The sequence below is a fragment of the Triticum aestivum genome, chromosome 3B (assembly GCF_018294505.1).
Source record: "Triticum aestivum cultivar Chinese Spring chromosome 3B, IWGSC CS RefSeq v2.1, whole genome shotgun sequence".
In the NCBI taxonomy this organism is placed as follows: Eukaryota; Viridiplantae; Streptophyta; class Magnoliopsida; order Poales; family Poaceae; genus Triticum; species Triticum aestivum.
The window spans coordinates 555,085,862-555,091,379 of NC_057801.1; positions in this window are offsets into that span (position 1 = coordinate 555,085,862).

Consider the following 5,518-nt stretch of genomic DNA (forward strand, 5'->3'; position numbering starts at 1 on the left):
GGCCACCCTTGACTTCCAGCCACTGGGTGAGGAGGAGGAGGTTGAACCGACGCGAGATGATCCTTCAACTTCACGTCAGCTTGTTGACAAATCATAATCCGGTAGTCGGTTTGATTTTCACATATAGCGTTGTGGAAACAAACAATTATTCTTTTGGGCATCAAAGCGCCTTGTAATAGGCTAGTTGAAATACTTTGATCTTCTGCCACCATGCACTGCTACCTGATATTGTAATCCGGCATGATTGTTGCTATGCTTGATTTATTTGCCTTAGTATTTCTTATAAAATCCTGCCTTCTGCATTTGAAAAACTTAAACATGTCCTGGCGGTTTTCCGCTGGACGGGTTATGATACCCAATATAGAACCAGAATTCTCATAACCAAGGTTATAAAGTAATGAAATATGAAATATATCATACTTGTGATATTAAATCACCTTTGTTGGTTTACCAACTTGTATCGTAAGGGTAATAACCCAAATTTGAGTGTTTGAAAACTCCCACCATGCCGTGCTGGTGCATAATAAGCCATGTCGGGTTATGACAAACACCGGATGATCATCATGGCGACTTATAGTCAATGCCAGACCGGATTAAGAGATGACGGTTCATAATTGATTATGTGCTAACAGCTGATAACTGTAAGCCATGCCGGGTTAAGAAACACTGGGTTGATGTAATGACATATAGTCGGGACGTGTCAGTGGACGCCGGTTTAACTTAAAACTTTATCAAAAGAGATAAAACTTTGCAAAAACAAAATCAAATAAAAACTTGTAGTCGAGGCTTTTCAAGGGCTACCAGGCCCAAATTCGAGGCTTTTCATGGGCTGCCAGGCCGCTGAGTTAAACCATTTGACAAAGCCTTTTAAGATGGGCCTGCAACTAACCAATCATCGTTTTAACTTTGACAAGTTCAGGGTTTGTATAAGATTGACTTATCAAACGTTCGGCGGGTCATGCCAGGATTACCTGGATAGGACTAGCTTACTTGATGAAGGAGGTTAACCCGGGGTTTTAGGTGAATACACCAGGCTTCCAAGCCGTGGCTTGATAGCCAATTACAAGGGTCCTTTCAAACTCTTTTTTGCTTTGCACAAAGAGCCCCCAAGTAACTTTGTGAGTTGTGCTCAATTGGTGCCTATGTTTGAGTTGTGCTTTTAGCAACAATACTCTCTTTGGCCCCTTGGGTGTGAAGCTCCCAAACTTTATTGTGGCATGAAAGCCGGTTTTAATGGACAAATAGGACACCACTTTATAAGCAGAAGCCCCCTTGTAACCAAGAAATATGGAAGAACGGCAGAGGCCCTACTTGTAGCAAGGATGTCGGTTTATTATATTGATCATAATATATACATTATCAAAATATGTACATAATGAGAGCCTATGGCTCAGGTGTAGTAAGGTCATAGATGAGCGATATTCCACGGCCGACGGGTCTCCTCCTCCAATTTTCTTGAGTCTTTGTGCTCTCGTACGTCGATGAGGTAGTATGATCTGTTGTGCAAATTCTTGCTGACCATAAAGGTCCCTTCCCAAGGTGGGGATAACTTGTGCATATCGGTCTGATCCTGGATGAACCGGAGCACTAAGTCGCCTTCTTGAAAGGTTCTTGTTTTAACCCGGCGGCTATGATAACGCCGCAGGTCTTGCTGATAACCCGCCGAATGAGCCAACACCATGTCCTGTTTTTCATCTAACAGGTCCAGTGCTTCCTGACGTGCTTGCTCGTTGTCGGCTTCAACATAATTGGCAACTCAGGGCGAGTCATGACGAATATCACTTGGGAGTACCGCCTCTGCCCCGTAAACCATGAAGAAAGGTGTATAACCTGTAGATCAATTTGGGGTGGTGTTTATGCTCCATAATACAGATGGTAATTCTTCCACCCAACAACCCGGCGTCCTCTTCAAAGGAACCATAAGCCGAGGCTTGATACCCTTCCAAATTTCCTGATTGGCCCTCTTAGCTTGACCATTAGATTGGGGGTGAGCCACAGATGACACATCAAGCCGGATGTGTTCTGGTTGACAAATATCTTCCATCTCACCTTTGGAGAGTTTCGTGCCATTATTTGTGATGATGCTGTGTGGAAAACCAAAGCGGAAGATCACCTTTTTGATGAATTGAACCGCTGTGGCTGCGTCACACTTGCTTAATCGCTCCGCTTCAACCCATTTAGTAAACTTGTCAACCGCCACCAACAGGTGGGTCTTCTTATCTTTGGATCGCTTGAAAGGCCCTACCATGTCAAGCCCCCAAGTAGCAAATGGCCAGGTGATGGGAATCATCCGTAGCTCCTGAGCCGGAAGCTTGTCGTGAGAATTTCTGACAACCGTTGCACCGCCTCACCAAGTCCTCAGCATTAGCATGAGCCGTCAGCCAATAGAAACCATGACGAAAAGCTTTAGCAATCAAGGATTTTGAACCGGTGTGATGACCACAGTCTCCTTCATGGATCTCTCGTAGAATCTCATGGCCTTCTTCAGGAGAAACACAGTGCTGGAACACACCGGAGACACTGCAACGGTGTAACTCGCCGTTGTAAATAACCATGGACTTGGATCGCCGGAATATCTGTCTGACCAAAACTGCATCTTCTGGTAACTAGCCCCGGTTCATATACGCCAAGTATGGAACCGTCCAATCCGGAATAATGTGTAAAGCGGCCACCAACTGTGCCTCCGGATCAAGAATAGCGAGGCCCTCCTTTGTAGGCAACTGAACTAACGGGTTATGCAAGACATCCAGAAAGGTATTGGGCGGCACCGGTTTACGCTGAGATCCCAGCCGGCTTAAAGCATCAACTGCCTCATTTTTGCGCCGATCAATGTGCTCCACTTGATAACCCTTGAAGTGACTAGCGGCAATATCCACCTCTCATCGGTAAGCCTCCATGAGTGGATCCTTAGAATCCCAAGTTCCTGAAACTTGCTGGGCCACAAGATCTGAGTCTCCAAAGCATCGTACCCTGCTTAAGTTCATTTCCTTAGCCACTCGAAGACCATGGAGTAAGGCCTCGTACTCAGCTGCATTGTTGGTACAAGGGAACATTAAGCGAAGAACATAATGAATTTTATCACCTCGAGGGGAAGTAAGGACAACTCCAGCCCCCGAGCCCTCCAATTGCCTGGATCCATCGAAGTGAATAGTCCAGTATGTGCTGTCCGGTTTGTCCTCCGGTGCTTGCAACTCTGTCCAATCAATGATGAAATCCACAAGGGCCTAGGACTTGATAGCTGTTTGAGGCATATACTTTAAACCATGCGGTCCAAGCTCAATAGCCCACTTAGCAACCCGGCCAGTTGCCTCCCTGTTCTGGATTATATCTCCCAAAGGAGCGGAACTGACCACTGTGATGGGATGGCCTTGAAAATATTGTTTAAGCTTCCGACTTGCCATGAAAACACCATACACCAGCTTCTGCCAATGCGGATATCTTTGCTTTGACTCAATCAGCACTTCGCTGATATAATAAACTGGCCTTTGAACCGGGTACTCCTTCCTAGCCTCCTTGCGCTCCACCACAATAGCTACACTAACAGCCCGGGCATTAGCAGCCACGTATAACAACAGTGGCTCCTTATCAACTGGAGCAGCAAGAACCGGCGGTTCAGCCAACTGCTTCTTTAAGTCTTCAATGCCGCATCAGCAGCATCATTCGATACAAAATTATCTATCTTCTTCAACATCTGATACAGAGGGATCGCCTTCTCTCCCAACCTCTTGATAAACTGGCTCAAAGCCGCAATGCAACCTGCTAGACGTTGAACATCATTGATACATGCTGGTTTAGTGAGGGGAGTAATAGCTTTAATCTTTTCTGGATTAGCCTCAATACCCCTGTTAGATACCAGAAACCCTAAGAGCTTGCCTGCCGGAACACCGAAGATGCACTTGTCCGGATTGAGCATCATCTTATAGACCCGCAGATTGTCAAAGGTTTCCTTGAGGTCATCTATCAGTGTCTCCCTTTTCCTAGATTTTACCACAATATCATCCACATAGGCATGAACATTGCGCCCAATCTGAGTATGAAGACAATTCTGCACACAGCGCTGATAAGTTGCCTGGGCACTCTTGAGCCCAAAGGGCATAAACACATAACAGAAGGCTCCAAAGGGAGTGATGAAAGTTGTCTTCTCCTGGTCCTTAACTGCCATCTTGATCTGATGATAACCAGAATAAGCATCCAAGAAACTCAAACGCTCACAACCCGCCGTAGCATCAATGATTTGATCAATACGAGGGAGGGCAAAGGGATCAGCTGGGCAAGCTTTGTTCAAGTCTGTGTAATCCACACACATACGCCAAGTGTTGTTTTTCTTAAGTACCAGCATCGGATTAGCCAACCACTCTGGGTGAAACACCTCCACAATAAACCCAGCTGCCAACAGTCGGGCTACCTCTTCACCAATGGCCTTGCACCTCTCTTCATTAAAATAGCGAAGAAACTGTTTGACCAGTTTGAACTTCAGATCAATATTAAGAGTGTGCTCAGCGAGTTCCCTCGGTACACCTGGCATGTCAGAAGGTTTCCATGCAAAGATGGCCCGGTTCTCACGGATGAACTCGATGAGCGCGCTTTCCTATTTCAGATCTAAGTTGATGCTGATGCTGAACTGCTTGGATGAATCGCCAGGAACAAAATCAACCAATTTAGTCTCATTAGCCGATTTAAACTTCAAAGCCGGATCATGCTCTGTAGTGGGCTTCTTTAGATAAGTCATATCTGCCGGATCAACATTGTCCTTATAAAACTTCAACTCCTCCGTTGCACAAACCGACTCAGCATAAGCCGCATCACCTTCCTCACACTCCAGAGCAATCTTGCGGCTACTGTGAACCGTGATGGTCCCCTTATGACTCGGCATCTTGAGCTACAGATAAACATAATACGGCCTTGCCATGAATTTAGCATAAATCGGCCGTCCAAACAGGGCATGGTACGGACTTCTGATTTTAACCACTTCAAAGGTCACCGTCTCTGGTCTTGAATCATGATCATCACCAAAAACCACCTCCAGAGCTATATTACCAACTGGGTAAGCCGATTTACCAGGCACCACATCGTGAAAAACGGTGTTGGACGGTTTAAGATTCTTATCTGTTAACCCCATTGGAAGGTTTCATAATACAAGATATTGATATTGCTCCCTCCGTCCATGAGCACCTTAGTGAACTTATAACCTCCAACCTGCGGTGCAACCACCAAAGCTAGGTGGCCCGGATTGTCAACCCGGGGCGGATGATCCTCCCGACTCCAAACAATAGGCTGTTCAGACCAGCGCAGATAACGAGGCACTGCCGGCTCAACAGAGTTTACTGCCCTTTTATGGAGCTTCTGATCGCGCTTGCACAGACTAGTAGTGAAGACATGATACTGTCCACCATTTAACTGCTTCGGGTTGCTCCGATAACCCGACTGCTGCTGATTCCCCTGATTACTTTGCTGATTGTGTCCACCTTGGTTGTTCTGGTTGCCCTGATTATTCTGAAATCCCGAATTTGAACTGCCG